The sequence below is a fragment of the Diabrotica virgifera genome, chromosome 1 (assembly GCF_917563875.1).
Source record: "Diabrotica virgifera virgifera chromosome 1, PGI_DIABVI_V3a".
Taxonomy (NCBI): domain Eukaryota; kingdom Metazoa; phylum Arthropoda; class Insecta; order Coleoptera; family Chrysomelidae; genus Diabrotica; species Diabrotica virgifera.
Window position 1 is genome coordinate 307,680,229 of NC_065443.1, and position 12,785 is coordinate 307,693,013.

Genomic DNA, 12,785 nt, shown 5'->3' on the forward strand with positions numbered 1-12,785 from the left:
GTAATTTCGCCTAGTGTTATTTGTTGGATTAGGTCTCTATTTTCGATCACCCTTTCTCTTTTATTTCCTGTGAATGCTTTTTTCATTCTGTTGCTCTTTAAAGTACTGCTTCGAACACTTCATTATTTCTTTTTCTGTTAAAACAATAATCGGGTGTCAGCTAATAAAACGAAAATGTTAACCAAGGACAGGAGAAACAAAAATGATTTTCTAGTTATATTGAGCATTGTATTTTCAGCTATTACATCACAGATGTTGAAAATTATTTATCGACGTCGATGTACAATATAATTTTTTTTTACTGATCATGATAAACGGGGATTTCTCTTTGTTTTGAGCGCTAAGCTTGGTAGACAGGGTGGAGTTCGTGTTGGGGCGTAAAATAGACAGCTAATCGTTCAGTTAAGAGGATAATTAAAGTATTTATGGCCTTATTTAAGTGTTGAATTACAATTAACGATGTGATTCATTTGATATTCAGGAAAAAGTATGTATTTGTTTTGTTAGTTTTACAATAAACTAGATTAAGTAATGTTCAACAGTTCTTTATTTTAATTTTATTATGTTTTACATGAAATTTTTACGCGAGGAAATACTTTGAGTTTCTCATTACGTGTTCTACGTAGCCAACTTTTCTATATTTGATGATCTTTAACAGCTCCCTATCAATCTGTATATATATATTCTCCTTAGGACATTTTCGTTGGTGGTGTGAGTTTTCCAAGGTATTTTCAAGATCCTTCTATAAAGTCTTTTAACTTGATCATCAGCGGTATGTCGAACATCCAAGCCTCCGTTCCATACAATAGTATTGACCATACATAGCAATGCAGAAAACAACATCTAAGCCTGTTATTAATGCTACTGTTACAAAATAAGCTTTTCATTTTGATAACGAGTTGTCGGGTTACTTCTAATCTCGCTCGTACTTTTTGTTTATAATCAAGTTTATTGTTGAACCAGCGACCAAGATATTTGTATTTCTCTACATTTCGAGTCATAGCCTTCTTAAGATCTACAAAAGATGAACGGATCTGTTTTTGGCCATTTTTTGGTGAACCCTGCCTGGTCTTCTACTATCTTCTTCTTTTGCCCTTTAATTCGTCCAATTCTGAACATAGGCTTCCCCCAGTTTCCTCCATTCGCTTCTGTTTAGTGCTTTCTGTTTCCAGTGCGTTCCTCCTATCTTTTTAATGTCGTCTCCCCATCTCATCTGGGGTCGTCCTCTTGCTCTCTTTCCTGTCCATGGTCTCCATTGTTGTATCGTGCTATTCCACCTATTGTCCGTTTGTCTAGCGTTATGACCTGCGAAGCTCCATTTTAGCCTGGTTATATGTTGACCTGCGTCTTTGACTTTTGTTCTATTTCTGACCCAGTTGTTTTGCTTTTTTTCTGTAAATTTTACTCGTAACATTGCTCTCTCCATGGCTCTTTGTGTCTTTATTATTTTATCCATGTTTGCCTTGGTCAAGGTCCATGTTTGGCATGCGTATGTGAGAATTGGGAGTATGCACTGGTCAAACACTCTTGTTTTTAAGTATTGTTGTATTTTTTTATTCTTCAGGCCCATTTTAATTTTCCAAATCCTGCCCAGGCTAATCTGACCCTTCTTTTTACCTCCGCTGTTTGGTTTTCCTTATTTATTTTTATAATCTGTCCCAAATATATATAATCATTAACCGCTTCTATTGTGGTGTCGTTTCTATTGTCTTGTGTGTTTGTCATTGTTTTTGTTTTGGCAAAATTCATTTTTAGACCTATTTGTTCGGATTCATTTGCTAGTTCGGTTAGCATGGTTTGTAGTTCTTCAAAACTTGATGCTATGACTACTACATCGTCTGCATATCTTAGGTGGTTTAGTTTCTTTCCATTTATGTTTATTCCCATGTTTGTCCATTCCATTGTTTTGAAAACATCTTCCAGTGCTAATGTAAATAGTTTAGGAGAAATAACATCTCCCTGTCGCACTCCTCTGTTAATTGGTATGGGTTTTGTGGTTTCTTCCAATTGTACTGTCATTGTTGCTTTCTTATATATATATATTATGTATTAGCATTCTGTATCTGGAATCTATTCGACAGTTGTTTATAGCTTTTTCTATTGCCCACATTTCCACGCTGTCAAATGCTTTTTCGTAGTCAACGAACGCTAAGTGCAGATCTATATGGTATTCGTTAGCTTTTTCTATTAGTGTCCTAATTGTTAGAAGATGGTCAGTGGTGCTATATCCCTTTCGGAATCCTGCCTGCTCTACGGGTTGATACAAGTCCAATTTGTGTGTTAGTCTGTTGTTGATAATCCTCATGAATAGTTTATACGTTTGCGACAGCAGTGAGATGGGTCTGTAATTTTTTATGTCCTTTCTGTCGCCTTTCTTAAATAGCAGGATTGTAAGACTTTCGTTCCATTCGTCGGGTATTTCTCCTTTATGTAGACACTGATTAAACAGATTTCTTAATGTTTGTAAGATTTCTTCTTTCCCTTCTTTCAACATTTCAGCAAGGATTCCATCTGGTCCTGGTGCTTTGTTGTTCTTTAATTGTGATAGTGGTGCTTCTATTTCATAATTTTCTATTTTTGGTAGTGTTTCTGAGTTTACATTCGTGATTGTTTTCTTGATATATTCCTGAGTGTTGAAGTTTGCGTCTTTCTTTGAGGTGTATAGTTCTTTATAAAACCTTTCTACTTCTTCTGATATCTTATCTTTTCTCCTCTCTTCCCGTCCTGTTTCATCCTTTATTGAAATGAGTAGTGGTTTCCCTAAATTTGGTCGTAAGCATTTTATACTATAGTAGATATTACAAAAATATATTTAACTCAAAAATTCGTTTTTCTTCTGCTAAGATACTTTTATATACAGGCCTATAAATTCCTTAGGAGCAATTTCAGGTCTGTCTCCTTCGGTGAGTTACGTCCGGCTGCGAAAAAATCATGAACGGGCCATTACTCTTTTTTAACTGTTGTAATTTCCGCGGTACTCTGCCGACACGAACATTAAGTGGGCCTTTCTCCTTTCCGAAACTTCTCCATTTTTATTTTCAAGCCGGATACTAATAGATTACAAGAAGTTTGAAAAAGTTCGTAGAAAAAATGGCATGAATGCTGCCACCTGTTCTTAGTTAATGATTGTTTTAACTCTGTTGGAACTGAAACACCGATGAAATAGGTATATAGTCAGAAACATTTATTTAAGTATGACGAAAATTGCGAAAAAGAGAGAAAAAATAAGGTTAATAGTTGGGGTTGAAAGCGATTGGATGAGTATTTTGTACAAGAATATCTAGCCGAATTTCCTATTTTATCTAGCAACCATGCCACGTAATAAATATATCAATTTACTATGTCTTTTTACGTACTTTTCAGATGGTTTTGGTTTTGTAATCAGCGCTATTCTGTAACTTTTAACAAATCGACTAGAAATGAACAAGTCGAATCGTAATTCACGTTTTCGTGTTTTGATTGGAATTCTGTAACTCACATCATAATTAGTCAAAAACGAAAACGCCAACTTCTATTTGACGCCCTCAGGAGGAGGTGGCATCACCGCACTGCAAAGTGAAATAAGTGTTGTGTGCGAAGAATTTACCAAAAAAAAAAAGAAATTTTGGTTTGTTTTGGATGGTTTTGGTTAAGTTTGGCAAATTCAACACCACAAGAATAAAAAAAATGGCAAGTGGAATACCGATTGGGAACACGAACACCAAAGAAACAAACAACTTCTGAGCATTTAAATTGCATAGTAGACTTTATCTCTGAACATAAAATATTATTGAAACACACTAGATACATTTAAACCTCCGTTAACTGAAACCATTTTAACCGAAACATCGTTTAACCGAAATGGCTGAGAGTTTCAATAATTTCGTCAATAAAAAGTTAAAACAAAGCAATAACATTAAGGAAAATGAACATGTTTACGAGTGTTTTTTTTTTAAGAGGATGGGTACGTATTTTCGGCTGCAATGCTATTCAAATGGGGATTCATTTTTTTCGAATCCTGAGAAAACTAATAAGTATTTTTAAAAAATTTAAACGCAGAATGAAAGATTACGTTATTAGCGATGGCCGAAAGTCCCTGAGAACTTCTATAATGTTTATTTTAATAAGTTACAGGGGTGAAAAACTAAGAGAAAATTTAGTGTGATTTTTAATTTCAAATATCTCATTCAAACTAAACCTTTTATTTACTTTAAGGAACTTTCGGCCCTCGGTAATAATTTAGTCTTTCATACTGCGTTTAAATTTTTCAAAAATATTAATTGGTTTTGTCAGGATTCGAAAAAAATGAACACAATGTCCGTGGTAATATTTTCCAAATCTATCTTTGTCATACAACGCACTCAGTCGAATAGAATATTGTCAGCATATTGTCAGTCAGACAGTGACAATCAGTGACAATTTTAAATATTTGACATGGCATTGGGAATATTTTGAGTTGTTGACTAAATAATATTGATATATAGTGTATTGGATAAATAATTAATTTAAGACGTCAACTTTATAAAAAGTTATTTATTTTGTATTATTTAGAGCAGAGTAGAGTAGAGAAGAAAATAGAGAATAGAGAGTAGAGTAGAGAATACATCAAAGATATATTCTGTGATCCAAGTATTTTGTTGTTAAAGATGTTCAAAATTGTAAGCGTTCCATAGTAACAATATATTATTAAAAAATCACTTTTAACACTTTTTCTCTTTTCTCGATTGAGTATTAGTTTTTGTTGTACATACATATAAATTATTACAATCACTGAATACATAGTTAGTGAAAAAAATATCAGTAGTAATTGCACAAGAGCTCTAAAATTATTGAATTTTTCCCGAGTGACACTTTGACAGTTTTAATTTCACGAGCCTTCGGCTCGTGAAATTATGTCAAAGTGTCACGAGAGAAAAAATTATATATTAATTTTAGGGATCAAGTGCAATTTGTTGCGATTATTTCATGAATAAGACTGTTCAAAACCAAGTTATGTAAGTACAAATTAGTACAAGTAAACACACAGTTGTTATAAATATTTTACGGTTGAAAGTCATCACTTTTATAATTTTTAAAACATTAATTGCCATTAATGTCACTGAATGTATTTTTTCATAGCAACGAAGGGCATCTGACGTAATATACTTGACGACGGGAAATTATCAAAAATTATCAGTCTAATTTAGATTTCTGTAGCTTTCTATTGGTCAGAATCTCCTATGAATAAAATAATCACATTTATTAACTAAATTAATAATTTGCAATTACATATACAAATAACAGTTATCCAAGAACATTCAAAAGCAATCTCTAAGTTAATTATGACATTGTCAAGTAGAATGACATTCTAGTAATGTTTACATATCCATACCAGTGTGAATTTTACCACACGTAAATTGTCGAGTAAAGACAGAAATAGTAGGGATAACCGTAAAATATTTGCGAATTATGTACCCATGGCCTTGGAAATCTTCTATTTTTTGTTGTATTTTCCTTTGACAATGATGTTTTGCAGCTATATCTCTCCAATATGTACTATGTAATTTGATACAAGAAGAATACAAGTAACAATGTTATTTTTAACCGAAGTTCTTGTTATCCGAAACTGTCTCCCCCCCTCCCAATTATTTCGGTTAACGGATGTTTTACTGTATGTTCAAATCTACACATTTTACCAGTAAATGAATTAGAGTAGCAATTCTTAAAATATTTAATGATTTCTATTAAACTTGATGCTGTATAATTATTGGTATATAAAATTAAATAAAAACAATTATCTAAATAAATAACAACACAGACTAAAATATCTAATTAGTTTAACAAATAAACGTCAAAACAACAATAATATTGCCAATGCGCAAGCGTCAAGACCAATTACGATGTCGAAATGTGATCTCGACAGGGCTTGTCTACTCGAAATCAATTTCTACCCAACGTTTCGAGTTTTTTTTATCTCTTGTCTATTTAAAGTAGAGTTTTGGTTCACAAACCTATTTCTTTTGTTCAGTTTCTTTGGTTTTTTCTCCATATATTGAACTTTGTCTTGTCCCCCTTATTGATGGGATGTGAGAATACATTTAGCCTCTCCTTTAGAAGTAGCATAGGTGAAAACTACATTTAACTCCCATCCAGCAGTGGCAAAATATATGTTATACTTGCCATAAGTATATGGCAATTATAACATATATTTTACATGTACAGCACAAAAACTAAAATAATACAGAACAAAATGGAAAAAACGTAACAAAATAAATAAATCTCTTGTCTATTTAAAGTAGAATTTTGGTTCACAAACATATTTCTTTTGTTCACTATAATCTTTAGTTTTTTCTCCATATATTGGACTTTGCCTTATCCCCTTTTTGGTGGGATGTGAGAATACATTTAGCTTCGCCTTTAGAAGTTGCACAGGTGAACACTACATTTAACTTTCATGCAGAACTGACAAAATATAAATGTTGAAAAAAACATGTACCTAAACAAAATGGATCAAAAATTATAAAAAAAAATACCTAAAACCTGGACTGAAGAAGAATACTGCATTTATAACCAATTGATTTTACATACCTACTACTTTTTGTTATTATTTTTATTCTAATCTTTCCTTTTTATCTAATTGCTTATTTACGTTAATTTTTAAGAAACTAGTAAAAATCAATGAATAATTTTAATCCACCAAAAAAACGCTATAGCAAAAACTTTTGAAAACAAGTAGAACATAATTTACCGTTTACCTAGTCAAACTCGCTAGTTTCGACAATATACGATTCAAATAAACTTTCATAAACATAACCATAAAAATAAATCTGTCAGCTCCACTACATCGGAGCATTACTCCCTCCTTTCTGTGTAGTTCCGAGACTGGCTCTTAGCCAGGACATGCCGAATATGGAAAACATAACAATAAGCATGCCCGTTTGTCACACAAAATAAAATTATGGAGGTCTCAGCGGTTCCATTCTGCTTGACAAATATGAGGTTTTATTTAAGAAACGTTTACATAGACTATTCAGTAATAAACGAGAAAAAAAAAAGATAAATAAAAAATAAAAATTACGTATTTAATGAAAATAAAAGAGAAACGTACTCACAATCATTTATTGAAGTACACACGTGTCTAGTGTACTTACATGCCGATATAAGGAATGATATCTAAAGTCTGCACTATCATACATTCTTGATCAATTTTTGCTAATAGGGAACTGATGGAAATGATGGACTATGCTGCATAGATTAGCAAATCTTTGGGCAATCTAATCTATACAGCATAGTCCATATTTTCCATCAGTTCTCTATTAGCAAAAATTGAGCAAGTAGGTATGGTAATGCAGACTTTAGAGAGCATTACTTGTATCGGCATTTAAGTACATTACTTATTCATGCCATAATCAGATACCACTACAAATAGATACGTATGTATGTGTATTGTTTTGATTCTACTTATTTTCTTTATATAATCATTTAAAAATTATACTTATATTTATTTTTAATTATTAATGTAACCAAACTTTTATTGGGCAAGCTCAAATTAATAAATTATCTCAGGGTTTTACGTCATCCAATCACAGAAATTCAAAGCCAATACTCAGAGGAAGCTCATGGAAAAATAAAGGTCAAAAGTAAAATATAACCGTATATTAAAAAAAATTGTTTATACCAAAGAATTAAACACAAATTTTAATAATAGAATAAATTGTAAAACAAACAATCTGAAACGATTATGTAAATAAATGTTAAGGAATATGAAAAATACCGCAAATTAATTTAAAATAGAAAGTTACCCAGTATAGGTACAATAATGAATTATAGCTGGTAAACAAAAATTAATTTAAAACAAGCCGAAAATGCGAGCATTATCATAACGAAAACTTTGTTTATATACGTATTTAAATTCATAATATGGAAAATTGCTATTACGAAAAGTTGTTTAGACATAAAAATTATGTTTTAATGTGCAAATATATCATTCTAATTTAAATGTTGTGAACTACACTGCGCGTCATAGAAAACGGGCACCCCAAAAAATGGGTCATTTTTCATGTCTCGTATCTCGTAAACCTGTGGTCCGCTTTAAGTAATTTTTTCAATATCTTATAGCTTTATTCTTTAACAATATCGCTGTATATAGTAATGATGTTCAGTGGCGGCTCGTGATTTTTACAATAGGGGAGGCTATACCTAACTGTAAAATATCTAGACAAATTTGCACTAGCAAAAAAATGCGCCAAAAAATGTAATTTAAGGCCCCATTTTTTGAGCATTTTTTATTTACATTTCATAATATCATCCTAATTCATAATTTCATGATATCATATCATTTTAAAAATAGTTAGTCTAATTGTAAAAGTTTAATACCAAAGTTTGTGTCGTTTATTTGCTAACAATTCCATCTATTTGTAAATAGATACCTCGCATATCAAAATAAATACAGATTTGAAGTTTTGCAGTCCATACATAATGAAGCTTCAAATTTTTTACGATACTCAACTGAATTTTTTAATTCTAAACGCGGCCTACTGCGAATTCAAAAACACCATAAATTACCGATATTTTGCTTTGAGTTAGAGATATCGGAAAAAGTTATTTGAGCAAGTTGTTCCAAATATTATTATAACCCCACATACCAAATTTCATAACAAAATTCGCACTTTTAGATTTTTCATTATTTTTAGTCAGGACCCTAAAATTCGTTGTCCTGAGACGCACGCAACCACGCAACGGAGCCGAGAAGCTATTCTGCCTCCCTTGGTATATCTCCGGGCAGCGTGTGATGGCACCGTAGATGCCACTGTTAGGAGACCGGGTCTCCTTAAAGGCCTGCTGCGCTGCACGGAGCATTAGCAACGGAGACTGCTGGTCTTCTCGGCTCCGTGCTCCGTTCATGCATCTCGGGATAACCCAGGGTCCTGCCTACAATAATATGTAATAAAACTGAGACGCGATCATGCATTCTAATGCTAATGCTCCGTACGTATGGATAATTAGTGATAATATGGAATTTACACGTTGTATAATAGTGAGAGTGCTTGTTATTTTCGCGATTCATGATAAACAAAACAGTGTAGAGTGTGTAAAAAATTTATGGGGAGGCTGAGCCTCCCTTGCCTCCTCTGACGAGCCGCCACTGATGATGTTGTTGCTAAACAGGTAAATTTTCATTGTATACCTACCGGGTGTACCAATCAAACTGTGTTTTTTCCTTAAAGTTTGCAACACCCTGTGAAATATTCTAGTATTTATAAAACACTGAAATTAAAGCCCTACAATAGCCTCAGGTTTTCTTAACATTCTGTTTCATGATTCATTCGCTTATGTTGGATAGTACAAAAGTTATTAGGTACTTTAATAATTAGACATGGTCTTTATCAGTACAGGGTGTTTCGAAATGCGAGAACCAGTGCGACAAACTTTAAGGGGTAATTCTGCAATAAAAAATAATGGCAGTTTGCTCTACAATCGTATGCCCGCAAATGCTTCGTTGCCGAGATACGGGATGTTGATTTTTTTCTTATAAACTGACGATTTATTTATTGCTTAAAAATTGGTTGAGATATGCAAATAAAATTTGGTGGGTTTCATGACGTAGTTATTGCACATTTTTTGACATACAATTAAAAATTTTATATCCACCATTGGCGTGCATACGTGAATATAAAATTCTTAATTGCATGTCAAAAAATGCGCAATAACTATTTCTTAAAATCCACCAAATTTCATTTGCATATCTCAACCGGTTTTAATGCAATAAATAAATAGTCAGTTTGTAAGACAAAATTCAACATCCTGTATCTCAGAGGCGAAACACTGGCGGACATATGTATATAAACCAAATGGTCATTATTTTTTCATGCAGAATTACCCCTTAAAGTTTGTCGTACTTATTTAGAAACACCCTGTACTGATGAAGAACATGGATTGTTGTTAAAGTATCTAACTTTTGTATTATCCAATATAAGCGAATGTATCAATAAACGGAATGTTAAGAGAACCTGAGGCTATAGTTTTATTTTAATTTTAGTATTTTATAAATGCTAGAAAATGCCACAGTGTGTTGCAAACTTTGAGGAAAAAACACAGTTTGATTCGTACACCCGGTATACAATCAAAATTTACGTGTTTAGCAACAATATTACAGCGATATTGTTAAAGAATAAAGCTATAAGATATTGAAAAAATTACTTAAATCGGACGACAGGTTTAGGAGACACTTGACATCAAACATGACCCATTTTTTGGGGGCCCGTTTTGTATGACGCGCAGTGTATATACTTTACTCGAAATTCATATTTTTTATATACCTCGTATAAAATTAATAAAATTTGATTCGTGATAGTTGCATCATAAATCTTAGACCAAGAAGAGCTTTTTATGAAGAATAACTTTTCTTCGTCAAATTAAAAATACAAGATTTATAAATGAAAATGATGTTGGTATCCATAATTTGAGTATCCAGTATCCGGTATCCAGTCTATTTATCATTAAAGGGGAGGCCGTATACTTACTCGTACAAACCTTTTGAAAGTTATTAATACATTATTGCTTTCAAAATATACTCAAATTGTATTTTTATACATTTATTACACATATTATTTTATATAATAATTAAATTCACTATAAAATGTCATTTATATTTTATTAATAGCTAAATAATTTAAAATTTACATTTGCTTAACAAACAAATTAACATTTGCTTTGCTTAACAAATTCAGATTAAAAAAGTATCCTAATCAAAGATTTCAGCTGACGTTTAGTTTGTGGTAGGAAATAACCGGATTGTGACGTCACATTTTAGATTTTGAGGTCGATTATCTCGAAGACGGTTAGAGATATCGAAATGCCGTTTTCAGATTTGGATTCAGAAGACAAAACTACATAGGACTCCATCGATACATCTGCTCTAAGTATTGCAGGATAACACACAGACTTTTGCAAATTTATAAACGAAAAGTTTTCGTTGAAAATTACGAAATTGTTTATGTAAAAGTTTATGTCAAATTACACTCCGGTCTGTATGTAGACGTCGATGAAGCCAAAGAAAACCAAAATCCTCGAAACGGAGAATATTGATAGAGAAAAATATAGATCTTAATACCTTTGTACAACTGCTAGCACTTGTCACTGAATTTAATTTTAACTTTAAAAATTTACTTAGTTCTTTTTGTTTACGGGTGCCTATAAGGCTTTGATTAAAGAAGACCGACACTTTTTATTTTTTAACAACACAAACTGCTCCTTTCAGCTATCGGGAATACACTGCCTTTTTTCTCTTTGCCAAAAACTGCTTGGCTCAACATCCCCTTCCATCAATGACATACCTTCAGTTCTATTGGTCAAAACAAATATCCCTCTTTCTTCATATTTCAACGTCTCCAAATTTCTAGTCGTCAGTACTTTTAACATTTTCCAGGAAATCGAAAATCCCGACTTCTTCCAAATATCTCTTGTAACTCCGATAACAAAAACGTCTTTCGTATACTCGCTTTCACCCGCGAATGTTCTTAGACGCACTTTCTATCAAATTTAGCCGCACTGATAAGATTATAAACATTTGTCAAAAATCATAGAATTATTTTACCACTGTTAAAAGAGAAACTTAATAAAATACTGGGTAATTACAATCGGTACCTATTTTACATGTTGAATGAAAAAAATAAATATTTTAAAAAAGAACTATTTTATCGTAATACAAATTTACAAAATTTATGCATACAAATTATTATACAATTAGATAGTTAGATTTTCTTCTTCTTCCTTTCTGCCTTTATTTATTTATGACAGTAATATGAGTGTATACTTCTATATACGCATGTATGTGTATATATGTAATTTTATATTTTTTAATATTGGCTTGATCATATTGTCTTTGATAATTGCCAGACAACGTTCTAATTCTGGTTTTTGTAATTTGTAGCATTTAGTGTGCTGATACCGGGATCTGATGATTCTGTGCAAATTATTCAATCATTATTAAGAGGATCGGAACGTATTTTCGGCTGCAATGCTATTCAAATGGGGATTCATTTTTTTCAAATCCTGAGAAAACTAATAAGTATTTTGGAAAAATTTAAACGCAGAATGAAAGATTACGTTATTAGCGAGGGCCGAAAGTCCCTGAGAACTTCTACAATGTTTATTTTAATAAGTTACAGGGGTGAAAAAACTAAGAGAAAATTTAGTGTGATTTTTAAATTCAAATATCTCATTCAAAATAAACTTTTTATTTATTCTAAGGGACTTTCGGCCCTCGGTAATAATTTAGTCTTTCATTCTGCGTTTAAATTTTTCAAAAATATTTATTGGTTTTTTCAGGATTTGAAAAAAATGAACACAATGCCGTGGTAATATTTTCCAAATCTGTCTTTGTCTTACAACGCACTCAACCGAATATAATATTGTCAGCATATATTGTCAGTCAGACACTGACAATCAGTGACAATTTTAAATATTTGACATTGCATCGGGAATATTTTGAGAAATTGATTAAATATTATTGATATATAGTGTATTTGATAAATAATTGATTTAAGACGTGAACTTAATAAAAAGTTATTTATTGTGTATTATTTGTGAAAGATCCAAGCAGAGAATACATCAGATATATCCTGTGATCCAAGTATTTTGTTGTTAGAGATGTTCAAAATTGTAAGCGTTCCAAAATAACAACATATTATTAAAAAATCACTTTAACACTTTTCCTCTTTTCTCGATTGATTATTAGTTTTTGTTGTACAAATAAATTATTACAATCACTGAAAACATAGTTAGTGAAAAAATTATCACATTTATTAACTGAATTAATAATTTGC

The 12,785-nt window shown here is 31.8% G+C and overlaps 1 protein-coding gene across 2 annotated transcripts in view; it reads right to left on the reverse strand.

Moving 5' to 3' along the window:
- Positions 1-12,785, reverse strand: part of LOC126886036 ((11Z)-hexadec-11-enoyl-CoA conjugase-like) — a 522,212-nt gene that overhangs the window by 444,343 nt on the left and 65,084 nt on the right. The gene's annotated exons all lie outside the window — the stretch shown is intronic.